At 34.5% G+C, this 14387-nt stretch overlaps 1 protein-coding gene across 1 annotated transcript in view; it reads left to right on the top strand.

The window, feature by feature from the left end:
• Positions 1-4002: 4002 nt before the first annotated feature.
• Positions 4003-14387, top strand: part of tnca (tenascin Ca) — a 78254-nt gene continuing 67869 nt past the window's right edge. Inside the window, exon 1 of the mRNA XM_051668410.1 lies at positions 4003-4216. The gene's annotated coding sequence lies outside the window, so the exon portion shown is untranslated. The remainder of the gene's footprint in view (positions 4217-14387) is intronic.

The following is a 14387-nucleotide window of genomic DNA, read 5'->3' as shown; positions in this document are numbered from 1 at the left end:
CGGAATATATGTAACGGGATTACGTATTTAAAATACAAAATATAAGTGACTGTATTCCACTACAGTTACAATTTAAATCATTAGTAATTAGAATACAGTTACATTCAAAAAGTATTTAGATTACTGAAGAGATTACTTTGCATTTTATTGTCATTTGTTTCATTTAATATTTAGTCCTTTCAGATGGAAAACATTTATACATATAAATGATGCGATCCAAAGTGCATTTGAACAGCGGTGAAACACTTTCTTATGATGTACGTTTGAAGTAAGTTTGGAGCAGAAGAAATAGAAATAAACCTTGTGTAAATTGTCAGCTTTATGCTAAGTTAAAATGCTATTTCTAGACATTTTACATGCACATGTTACCAGGCATGGTCAAATTTTTTATCAAGATACTTCAAATTGGATCATAATTTCTTTTTTCTAGTAAGATCTTTCAAATTAGGCAAAAAATCATATTCTTGATAATATTTTTTTATTGTTTTCCTGTAAAAATATCTAAAAATCCTTAAAATAAGATCAATTTGATTTATCTTGTTTTAGAAACAACACTGCATAAGATATTTTGGTTTTTCAGAGAATGTATTTTCAACATGTGTATTTTGTCTTACTGTACTGGCAGAGTTTTTATAGTCAAAACAAGTGAAAAAATCTACCAGTGCTGAAGAAGTAATCCAAAGTATTTAGATTACATTACTGACCTTGAGTAATCTAACGAAATACATTACAAATTACATTTTACAGCATGTATTCTGTAATCTGTAGTGGAATACATTTCAAAAGTAACCCTCCCAACCCTGTATGTATATATATATATATATATATATATATATATATATATATATATATATATATATATATATACATCGTTTAAATTAAAATATAAAAACAAAGCACCACGTAATGAAAAACAAAATTAATAAACAATCACATATATAAATAGTTCTGCCACCTGCTCAGTAAATTTGATTGTACATATTTGTACACTTAAGCATGTTTTTCTCTTTATGTAAATGCAAGTGTGAGAGTAAATACTGCTATTACAGAAACATAGAACTGTCTTCAATGCTGTTATGTTGTACATTAAATCAGAATCAGAATCAGCTTTATTGCCAGGTATGCTTATAAAAATACAAGGAATTTGTCTTGGTAACAGGAGCTTCCAGTGCACAACAATACAGCAACAAGAAAGATAATAATAAGAAAAAATAATTATAAATAAATAAATAGAAATAGAATAAGAATATATATATATATATATATATATATATATATATATATATATATATATATATATATATATATATATATCACACACACACAGTGCAAATACAAATCTGTTATATACAGTGCAAGAGAATGTAATGGCAGAAGAGGTAGGATGTGTTGGATAATATAAAAAGACTAAACTGTGTATTGCACATAGTTATTGCTCAATGGGGCAGTTTAACTGTTCATGAGATGGATAGCCTGAGGGAAAAAACTGTTCCTATACCTGACGGTTCTGGTGCTTAGAGCTCTGTAGCGTCGGCCAAAAGGCAACAGTTCATAAAGGTAGTGGGCAGGGTGAGTTGACAAAAGGGAATTAACCTAGTTTATATGTTATGGAAAACACAATGTACAACTAATATTAAATTATATATAAACATCTTCATTAATACTCTTAAATATATGTTAGTAAGTGTTATATAGAAGAGTGGAAACTCACAGACTATGCTTTCCCAAAGGCAAAACAAAGGCGGGCTGCAGAACAGAATGTGCCACTGAAGAAATGTGTTCAACACTGAATTCACTCACTAACTAACATGACTTGATTAACTTCCTGTAGGGAAACATCACCACTAGGGGTAGCCCATTCACTAAGGCAACAATGAAATTCTGGCAGCAACATCACACGCTAACAGGTTATCATCAGCTCATCAGGAACTTCAACATAAACAGAATAAAAAATCCAAAGAGACATCCAAAATGTGCAATGTTGGTGGTGCTCCAGAACTGGATTGAACAACTGGTCTACAAGAGAATTTAAGAAATAAAAGGAAATTATAAATTACTAAGGCTACCATTTAGCATGTGCACGTGTCGTCCAGTCCGCCAAAATGTCGTCAAATCAACAGTTGTTCACTTTCAAATGTATTGGTGTCCGTAAATAAAATCACAAAACAGCACAAATTTTCCCAGAATAATACGTTTGTCTTCTCTCTTAATTTTAGTAGTTAAATTGGTGTCTGTAAATCAAACCAGAAAATTGCATACATTTTCCCAAAATAATTAGGTTGTCTTCTCTCTTAAATGTATTAGTTAAATGTACCCAATATTTTGTATACAGTGCTGAGCCATGATTTCAAAAGGAAATGTATACGTAATATTTATAAACTTCATGTTAATTTTTTTTAAAATCAAATTTACTTGACACCCCAATCACTTTTTACAATGTGGTAAACAACTCCATTACCAATGTTCCAACGGAGAAAGCTTCACCATTCAGAGAACTGCAGCCAACCAAGCCCGTGAAACGTGCCTCAGAGTGAGCGTCCACTCCCTTTTGTGTGTGTGTGTGTGTGTGTGTGTTCTCTGGAATAATCGATAAATTGAGCCTGATCTCATGAAAATTACGTGACTGTGGTGAAATGTTTACAAAATGTTTTTACTTGGTTCATTGCACATATCGAGGCAGTTTCAATGTGAAATGCCCTCTGTGTGGCACTAAAAGCAAGTTCAATTTTCTCCTTAAAGATGTTTTTAAGGTTAATGCTCTACCGAGTTTTAAATCAACAAAACCGACCTCCCTACCCTAAACCTTAAACCTAAGCCTAACCTATAGTGTCAAAAAAGCAAATGTGACATGTAAAATGCAATCGCTAAAGCAACCACGTCATTTTGTGATGCTTCTATGACACTTGCGGCTCACGTGTCGATTCGCGTGCTCTTCAGGACTCGTACCCCGGTCCTTTGCAATGCAAGTGCAACTGCGCAATTTGACCGTGTACCAACAGACTTGTAAATATAGTTGATTATATAATGCAAACGTTAAAATGTATCGCCTTTTAAATGTACGCACTAGGGTAAAAGTGTTTAGATGTCATAAGATAGCTTTGTGTGAGGTACAGAGCAAAAAGTTTGTGTTTGTCAACTGATAATCAGCTAATTTACCCGTGACTTTTGTAAAAGTCAATAAAAGACATAGCGCCCCTAGTGGTCATTTCACAAGGAAACTGCTATGATCCTATGATGCATTTTGCAGAAATGTAGTTATAGTAACCTCATTCTATGAGACCAGGCTGGTACTTGTATCTCACTAGTTACCGTTTATGCTATAAACATGAATGATACTTCAAGTCATGCAGCTTGTTGAGGAGAGGTTTTGCTTACGATTTTGCCTTGTGGACATTAAAATGGGCAAACATATCCTGTAAACTTCCATTGAAGGAGTGACTCAAGCCATATCTAGAAACCAGAATATCACAGAGACTTGGGGGTGGCATTTTTCGACTTGGGCCAGTAAGCAGCCAACTAACAACCACCCAGGACACCCTAGCAACCACATAGAACACCCTAGCATCGTGCTGGCGAGTATAGCAAATGCATGCACCGTACACATTTCAGGTATTTTTACAATGGTGTGTTAAATGAAGACGTGAAAACATATAATTGCTTAATCAGACTGCGTTTGTCAATTTTTGTGATTTTTGAAGATCAGATCGTGTTTCATATCCAGTTATATACAAAAATCCAGGTAAATCCAATGGGACGCTATAGAATCTTATATCACACTTTTTCTTCAACACATATATGTGCACTCATTAAAGACAGAGTAGGCTATAGATAATATATGCTTGGTGTGTAGGCATCTTAACACCTCAGAAGCAGTAGGAGGAGAGATAGAGAGACTGAGAATGTGTATGAGTTCATGAAAAGGCTATTTTAGGGCAGTCCTTGTAAATCTCTCATATTAAAGAGGTGTAGCTCTTTCATCCTCTCTCTCTCGCACACATCAGACCAGGCGCTCGGCAGGCAGAGAGTGGTGTGTGGAATACATCACGGGCTCTCAGATCTTCCAGCACATGGAGACAGAAGCAGACTGAAGCTAGAGATCCAGTCTGCAGCACATCTTCACCTTGTGTCCAGGTTGATTCTCATTTGATTCTCCTCTTTCACACCTGAATTTGCTCGGTTGCAGAGAGGCGTGTGAAATCTTGATTTCCCAGAGCAGGTATGATTTATTCACCTCACTGGCGTGTAGTTTAACTTTGTCTTTCTTCAGTTGAATGATATACTTGAGTTTTTCTTGGATAAGCCATCAGGCTTATGTTATCTTTCCGTTCTCTTTGCTTCTGACGTCTGATTTATGAGTAAATAAGAACTATTTTGCATATTAGACATTTTACTTGGAATGAAATTAATGGTTACGTCATCCCATAGGAAAGACAAATCACAAGTGAGATCTGTTGTTTCACTTAGACAGCAATGAAATTGAAGGGAGAGCAAATTAAAACTTCTTGGTTTTTCTCCTGATAAAAAGACCCCAGTAATGTCTCCTTTAGAGTTTCAGAAGACATCTCAACATTGTCTCAAACTTTGCTCAAATTTGCCTAGATACCAAAGTCTATAATCAAAAGTCAGAGACCTCAAAACTTAACTCAAACATTGCTCATCAAATTCTTCTTAATCCAAATTACCTGAGCTTTGCCAAGCACATTCATTCATATTTATATAATGTGTGTGTTTAGTTATAGTAAATAATCTAGTATAAAGGAGAAATAAAATCAAATTATGTGGACTTTAAAAAACATTCAGTATTTTTTCAATGATCATTCATTCATTCATTCATTTGTCTTCTTTTAGATCTATAATGATATTATGAGATGATACTTACATATACTGCAAAAATCATTTTCTTAATCGGTATTTTTGTCTTTTTGTCCAGTTAAAATATCTCAATATTCTTAAAACAAAATACATTTACTTGAGAAGCAAAATTGCATATGATCCAACATATTTTTTTTAAATATTATTATATATTATATATTATATTATAAGTTTATTTTTCTTATCCCATTAGCAAATAGTTTTTTTTTTTTTTTTAACTTTTAACAAAATTGATTGAAGTTAATGCTTAAAACAAGTAAAAACTATTTGCCACTGAGGTAAGTAAAGTAAAAAATGTTCAGGATATAGGCCTATTAATTTTTTTTTTTTTTTTTTCTCAAGTGAACTTATCTTGTTTAAGGATGATTAGATATTTTTACTGGAAAACAAGACAAAAATACTGATTAAGATTTATAAAATGGATAGTTCCGACCCTGAACTTTGGATTGGATGTGTTCAAAGCCTTTGTAAAATGACAAGTTCCTATGTCGCCCAGATATTGCGACAATTAACTATATTACTTGGTGGAAGAATTGTTTATTCAGATTATTTTTAATACATTGAAATGCTTTTTAAAAATTGGTGTCATCATTATCGGTGGACCGATATATCAGTTTTACCCATTAATCAGTACCGATAGTTGCTTTTAGGAACTATCGGTTATCGGCACAAATCTATGCCGATAGTTTTTTTTTTTTTTATCTGGTGAATTATAGTATACATATAAACGCCTCTATAAAAAGTGCAGTTTGGTGAATACTTACATATAGAGCATTGTATGTTAGCCAAGTCTCTGTCATTTTAAAATAAGAGTCTCTGGTGTATTTCGGACTTTTATACCCCTGTAATGCACCAAATCATAATTTCTCTAGTTTTTATTGGGATTTTGGTTGCACAATAAACTGCTTTTGGGATTGTATTCATTTTGGACTCTTGTAGCAATGTCTGTACCCTTCATAGTAAGGAAAGACATCGTCCAATTAATTGGTTATCTGCCTTTTCCACCACCTTAGTTATCAGTATCTGCAAAATCCACTATCGGTCAACCTCTAGTCATCATATTACTGTTTCCGCATTTTATAAAAGCAATTAATTTTCCAGTGTACATGGGTTTACATCGTGCCTAAGGACAGCCCCCTTCCCATGGTAAAATCACTGTAATGCATTCTTCTAGTGGCTTATTGTTTTAGTAGACACTGTTTGCAGTGTATTGTCTTCATGCAGTAATTGTGAGCTTGAGGCAGAATAGGTGTGTATATATGTAGCCTATATGAATGTTTAAGTAACAGAGATAGAGAGAGAGGCATAGGATCAGTGTGCAGTTTTCTTGCTTTGATATCACCTGGTGGACGACACTTATCTGTCTGTCAGTTTGTGCATGTCTATATAACCTGCCTGTGTACATCAACGTAAAGACTTTCTCCTTACTGACAATGAGAGATTGGTCTGTTGAGCTGATGGGAGTACAGGTGCTCTGGGTGTGTGTGTATGTGTGTACAATGAAAGGTTCAAGACAATGTGGTTTTTGAGGTTCTGACCATTATTTTTTAATTAGTGGTGTTTCTTTAGTCAAGCATCACTATTACTTTTGTTCATAGTTAGTGTTAGTGATTTGAACAAACCCAACACCTTATGCATAAAACTTGGTGTATAACTCGTCTCACACTGTTTGTACTACAGACGTGAATGATACTGTACCTTAAATTGTGTGGCTTGTTGAAGAGTGGTGTGTTATTACTTTTCTGAGTGATCAGACTTTGCCTGGTGGACGATAAAATAAAATAAAATCTCAAGGGTCCTGAGTAGCTCAGTGGTAAAGGCACTGGCTACCACCCCTGGAGTTTGCTAGTTCGCTAGTTAGAATCCCAGGGTGTGCTGAGTGACTCCAGCCAGGTCTCCTAAGCAACCAAATTGGCCCAGTTGCTAGGGAGGGTAGAGTCAGATGGTTAACCTCCTCGTGATCGCTATAATGTGGTTAGTTCTCAGTGGGGCGCGTGGTGAGTTGAGCGTGGTTGCCGTGGTGCATGGCGTGAAGCCTCCACATGCGCTATGTCTCTGTGGCAATGCGCTCAACAAGCCACGTGATAAGATGTGCGGTTGACGATCTTAGACGCGGAGGCAACTGGGATTTGTCCTCTGCCACCCGGACTGAGGCGAATCACTACGCGACCGTGAGGACGTAAAAGCACATTGGGAATTGAGAAAAAGGGGAAAAATCCACAAAAACAAATTTAATAAAAAATTAAATCTCATAGACTTCCATTGAAGTTGAGTCCAGGGGGGTCAACTCTTTTGACTTGAGCCAGTAAGCAACCACATAGCAAATACCCAGAACACCCTAGCAAGCATAGTAAAGTGCTAAAGCATTTATAACAGCTTAGCAATCACCTAGCAATGCCTTAGAAACCATCTAAAAACACCTTAGCAACAGCTTAGCAATGCTCTTGCAAACCACCCACAATAGACTATTTCATGGACATAAACAATAACAAAGGAATTAGAACGCTACTGCGCATGTCTAGCCCAGAAGCATTTCCGGTAGCAGCAACCCAGAACTATCCAAATAAAATGACTAGCACGTACTTTTATAGTCTAGCTAAAACAGAACAAACGAGATATTTGCAAAAACTGAAAATAAACAATGAGGTGTCATTACCGGATCCTTTAAATAAGACTCTGAGTCAACAAATTTTCTCGAACATCAAACCTGAAGTGACTTATCCAGACGTGTTGTTGATACTGAGCGTGTCTATGTGAGAGAGGTGATGAAACTGAGTCATTTTAGAGCTCTGCTTCTCAAACGTACAGTTAGTTGGCATAAATTTCATTCACCTACCAGAGATAATATGTCTGCTACAGTTGTTAGTACTGCAAGTATCCATCCAGCCATCTTGCTTCACTAAAGCGGTTCATGTGTCTGTTTGTCTTTCCTTTTTCGGAGATCTAAACATTAAATACTGTTAGTGCATCCAGGGAACATCCAGCCAGCGAACAACATGGTCCACACTTTTATAATGGCATTTTATGACAATCATGTTAATGTTAGTAAAGTTAATCGTGTTAAAGTCACTATGAATGAAGTGCCTCCCTCTGTTGTTTTGAATGAGGATGCCTTCCATAAAGAAATATTCATCCCTATTCCCTATCCTCTTCGAAGACTTTACCATCCACTGTGAGAGCTTTGAAAGGCTAAAAGGTGTGAGGCTCAAACTCACTTTTTAAGTCATTTTTATTGGAAATTGAGTTTGAAGTGATCTTACAGCATGACTATCATGATTGTTCTCCTTTCAAAGTGCCCTTCGGAGGGTGATTTATCTAGTTTGGAACGATGTCTGAGTTCACGTCAAGCAGGAAATGTTCAAGGAACAAAAAGACGTCACTTCCTTAAACCGTCTTGAAATGGGCTATAGCATCATGGTGGCATTTGCATGGGCACACTTCAAAAAATATATCTTCTTACTGAGATGTTTTTTCTTGTTTTCTCATCAATATATCTAATCATTCTTAAAACAGGATACATTTACTTGAGGCAAAATTATGTAAGATATTTTTCCTTGATGTATCGGCTACCGATATTTATCGGCCAATTATTGAGCAGTTATAAACATAAAAGCGGCACTATGAAAGAACTGTGGTACAAATGTGGAAAAAACGCAATAAACAGACGTGACAGTTGTGAAAGCCTCACTTACCTATAGACTACATGATGAGGGTACCATCCAAAATGCTTTGAAACCAGCAGACTTTGACTTCTGAGATATCAGTATGATATTCATTAATTCTGCATGATTGATTGAATTAAGATTGAAATTGTAATATGGCCTTGTGCGATTACTAAACCTTAAAAGGATGCATTTAGTCTGCATTCAGAACATCAGTCAGTACTGTGTGAGCAAGTGGCGCTCTCTAGCGGTCTGGATGGCATTATCAATTATGGCATATCCATTACTATAATAGAGAATTTAAAAGAGGGTTTTGTTCTTTTGGTTAAAACATTTTACATGTCCATGATGTGGAATTATGGATTATGCATAGTATGAACATGTAAAATGTGAGTTCTGTTTTTTTAACTGCAAAAAAAAGAATTGTTTTAGAGGTGCAAAATAATATTTTTTATTATTACCTTTTCATTCTGCTTTTCAAGTAATTTTTTCTTGTTTTAAGGATATTTAGGTATTTTTTATTAGACAAAAATAATCAGTAAGAAATAAACTTTCTGCAGTGCAAACACCAGTAAGATTTTCTTCAGAAAAATGTAAATAATCTACTTTATTGTTTCTTTCCATTAGCACAGACATGGCAACAGAAGTAATTTCCAATTTCCCACAGCCAGTGTACCGTGAAAGTGTTCCAACGTACTAAGACATGCATACTAATAGTCATATTGCTTCAACAGTGTAGAATGATTAGATGTTAAAAGCTTTAAAGTAGATATTTGAAGAAATACCAGTAAGCTCAGTTCCAAAACCTAGTGACCTGCCTACCTAGACAGCATTTTAAGGCATCATAGGTACCTAGGTCTGAAAGACCCCTTAGAAGGCAACTGGCTACATAGGCAGTAGACAACAAGACAGCTCACTAGGTTTTGAATCAGATTCATAATTATTATATGACAGCAAAACTTTTAAATAATGAAAACATTCACCATTTTTGGAAAGTGAGAGGTAGGAAAATAACTAGGGCTGTCAATCGATTAAAATGTTTATTCAAATTAATTACATGATGTGCCGATTAATGAATCAAATTCAGTGCAATTAATCACATACGTAAATATTTACTGAGAAATCCCCTAAAATAACAATAATTCAATATATAATGATTAAATCATTATGGTTATATTTAAATTATATATATATATATATATATATATATATATATATATATATATATATATATATATATATATATATATATATATTTTAAAAAATAATACAGATAATTAAAATGTATTATATTATTTTGGCACACAAGTTAAGCATTAAAAAAATGCAATACAAAAATTGGCTTTAGAATGCAATATATTATTTATTTCCATATTATTGAACATAAGCCTATCATTGGTCTACAGTCCATAGCAATCCATTTTGCAAATGAATTCGTCAATCAGTCCGAGATTTACAGTAATATAAGGGCTTGTCTAAGGACGCATCAATGCACACCTGCATCACATGGATGCTTTTGGAGCGTCATAAATGTACCATTTTTAGGTCGATGTGACAAGATAAACAAAGTTTGAAACTTAGAAAAACACGTCTTGAGATCACTGCATTCAGATTTGTACTCCATCAAACTATGTTTGTACGCAAGAACGTGTTCTCATTTTGTGTTGTCTGCTCTCTTTGTAAGTGTGGTTTGTTCTCTGTATTAGCTGCACATTGCCTATACAGTGAGTTTCGCTTACTGCCCCCTGGAGAAGAGAGGTGGTACTACAAGCATGAATTGTTCAGATATAAGGGGACATGATTAATTAATTCATTTTTTTTTTAATGCGTTCATTTTGGTATAATTAATTGCACCGAATTAACATGTTAAATCGACAGCCCTAAAAATAACACATTGATGACACTCAATGCTCCTATACAGTAAATGACAATATGTGCCTCTTTTTTTTTTTTTTTTTTTACTTCTGCTGCACGGCTTTATGTGTTTTAAAATAATCACTTACTGACAAGGGGCTGTTCAGAGCAAATGTTTGCGTCTAAAAAATGTGGCGCTCCTGCATGAGAAACTGAAAGGAAAAAAAAAACGCACAATGCAGTGTAGCGGACAAAGACATCCACCTAGAGCACATAGAAAAATAAATTAACTTTTTAATAAGTAAACCTTACTAATACAGCAGTTAGTACACATCCTTTAATCTAATTAATCTAAATTTCCTTTGCCGCGTTCCAGACAGGCTGTCAGTCTGTGCACTGGTCCGCAAAAGCAACTGCTTTGGCTATGTTTGGACAATTTTTGTTGCCGGAGAAAGATAGACAAAGTAACTGACCATATTGTGTATAAAATGTAAGTTACTCAATAATATCTTCTTGTTTATCCCTTGTGTTGTGTTCGATTGTGCTAACAGATTTTGTGTTCCCGATAATATGATGCAGTAAGATTTTTGAGTTCTCTCAACAACTGTCTTAATAATTGTCCTCAGTTAAGTTGCTTTTTTTAGTCAATGTGAACTTGTTTGTTCACTAAATGCAAAATTTCTTGTTGAGAGAACTACTCATTTCTTGTTCAACCAACTTTCAATTCACAATATGAGAACTTTTATTGTGTCACCATTTCAACTATATTTGATATCAAGTTAACAGCAATCTTTGCCTCTGAAGAGCGGTATGTCTTGCTAGGACATTTATTTGACATAGAAACACAATAGACCTCAACCCTTAACACACAAATCTCAATAACTGTGACAATCAACAAACCTCATGAAGTTAAAAGATGAGCTCCTAACATTACCACACAACAACTGACAACAAAAAACAACAATAACAGTATTAATAAAATCAATAAACAGCAAAAATAAATAAATAAATAAATAATAAGCCTATAACACTAACCACATCATTTATTCATGTAGCAATGCATGTTTGGAACTCACAAATCAGCTAAATTGTTTAACATGAAATTGTTTATTCAGATAACTCTATTAGGCAAGTTGGAACAACAATTGGGGGGAATATTTTTGGTCTGACATGTGTTTTTATGTAGATGAAAGTAATTCACCTTTTGTAGTATCTGTGACTCCAAAACTCCCATAAGCTGGATAAAATTTCATTTTTTACCGTGTATTTTGATGGGATAGTCTGCCATTGATGTCATAGTGGTTAATACATTTATTACAGATAGAACTAAGAATTGATTGAGTAATGTATTGTCAAAATAAGAATGAAAAGTTAAGGACAAGTGTGGCATGCTCATGACCGAAAATGTCAAATTTGGTGAAAATACTGAATCCTAAAAATAAAAGGTTTTTGGACTATTCTTGCAATATTTTGACCTATGTTCAGAATGGAAAACTGACTTAGCACATACTGTGCAGTATACTGTATACTGTATAATATAATTTTAAAACAATAGTATGAAACAGTCAGCAGTATGTAACAATAATAAGTTATAACAGCATTGTTGTCACATGGGTAATCCATGCCAAATCAACAAAATTTCAGAAACTTCCCCCGCTGAAATTTTTTATTTTCTTAATACTTTTTCTGAAGAAAGATAAACATAAATGATGATGACCGCTAAAATATTAAACACCATGGATCATTATTTACTGAGTAATCCATTATTTTGTTTGAACAGTGTATTTTTAGACTTAAAATTGAGATTTTGACATTAATGTTTTATGTCAATATATAAAGGTACATTTCTAGTTTTAACATTATTTGTACTTCAGACTTTTTCATACCATGTGAACTGTATTTGTTTTTCGGCCATTGAAAATGAGTAACATTTTTCATAATTTTTGCATGGAGCCACATTGAAAGCCCTATATCTCTATGATTTAACCATATAGGGCCTTGGAAATGAAGATACTTAAAGGAAAGTTTGTTATCAAACAGAATCTAAAAGGATTTTAAGATATAAATGTAATACTTCTGGTGTTATAGAGCACAACAGTCTGGTTCCGGAAGTAAAAATCCCATTCATTTATCCCATAGACGAATTGATTTTCAATGATTACTTATAAACCTTTAAAGACAGACATACCTTGAGCTACAAGGTTGTTCATCAATGGTATATGCTTCCATTGAAGCAATCCATCTGCGTTATCTCAACTTCATTGTTTAAAAATCACGTTTGATAGCGGAATTCATGGAAACAACTACATTACCCATGGTACATCAGAGAAAGATCCACCAATCAAAGAAACGCGGCCAACAAAAACTAGCGAAACGTGCACGCTCCCATGATGCACTGTGAATGACGTAATCGAGTCGGTCTCCCTTCACCCTTAAACTATTTATATACAGTATTTGTTCATATCTGGATATTTTCCAATAAACGTAAAATATATTGTCTATATACTTATAATCAACAACCTAAAATCAGTAGTTTTATATATTTCCATAGTTTTATATTCAATTGCATCATTCGCAATGCTTCATGGGATTGTAGTTTGTGCCTTCATGAAAGATGGTAAGTACACAGTCTTGTACCTTTGTCTTTATGTCCAATTTTCAAACACTTCATTGCCTCAAAACAAAGTTTGTGAAGTTGTGATTCACATCGGAGCTGGTTAGTTTGGTTCATGGCTCACAACTCTTTTACGAAGGATTTTATTAAAAGTCTATGGAATAACTCAATGGGGAAAATACTTCCGGAACCCAGATGGCTGAAAAAGTGGGCGGTCACTGTTGCGCTCTATAGGCACTCAAACGTTCGAAAAATAACAAAAAAGTGTTGTTTTTTTCCCCTCCAATTTTTGGACTCACACCATTGGCATATAATGCAACAAGGAGTGCTGCTTAAACTGATTTTATTAATAGGCCTACCTATGTCTGTGTAAAAATAAAAAAAAATGACATTTCTAGGGTTATTTTTTTTTTACCTGTAGTTTTGCTCCAATATAATTTGCGAAAATTGTCATTTGACCCCCCTCTACAAAATGATAGATTATTCAGTAAATTGTGATCCATGTCATGTAAAATGTGGTCTTTCATCATTATTTATGTATATTTAATATTATATATTAAAAATATGATCAAAACAAAATTTTAAGCCAGGGACCTGTTGACACAGAACAACCGGCATCTACTAAAACTTTTTCGCATTTTTGTTCCAATTTTGAAGAAAAATGTGTTTTGGCAGTCTGATTAAATGAGTCAAGAAAGAAGATGTTGAGTAATGTCAGAAAACTGTGGTTGATGTTGCTTCTGGTTCATCTGTTACACTGGAAATGGAGCCATTGGCACTGTGTGCTCTGGTTGTATACTGCATATTTTTTCAAATACAGTTGGTCATCTGGGTACTCTATGCATAGAGAAAATGTGCATACTACTCCTAATCCAAGTTCCATGCACTTGGACATGGTTACATTTTCTGAATGAAGAATTAGTTGCATGCAAAGCTGTTAACAGCTAGACAGACATACTTAGAACATACAATATACTCCTTGATTTCTATTGGCATGTTCAGAATGGCATACAACCATACTATGCATTCTGTTTTAGCTATTTTGTTTTATTCAACTACACCCAGGTGTTGTTGATTGAAATGAACGGTGATCAGGACTGGACAGCTGTTGCTCAAACCAGTCAGATGGTATGTTCTAGGGTCTTTGTTCCCATGAGTAATCTTTGATATAACCGCTTAGTTACAACCCATAAATCTCTGGTAGTCTAGTCAGACAGGTCTGGATAGTGGATTGCGTGTGAATCCGCAGTGCAGATGGCTTGATACTGATGGAGCTCTTCCAACTTATTTAATATGCATCAGTCATCTCTTTGGTTAGCGCCACTGAAGATGTGAGAACCCATGTCTGGTGTATCCGTTTCACTGTGAAAGTTCTCACTTACTTA

Source organism: Myxocyprinus asiaticus, chromosome 3 (assembly GCF_019703515.2).
Source record: "Myxocyprinus asiaticus isolate MX2 ecotype Aquarium Trade chromosome 3, UBuf_Myxa_2, whole genome shotgun sequence".
Classification (NCBI taxonomy): domain Eukaryota; kingdom Metazoa; phylum Chordata; class Actinopteri; order Cypriniformes; family Catostomidae; genus Myxocyprinus; species Myxocyprinus asiaticus.
The sequence above is the reverse complement of the archived record's forward strand: the minus strand, read 5'-3'. Positions and strand labels throughout refer to the sequence as shown.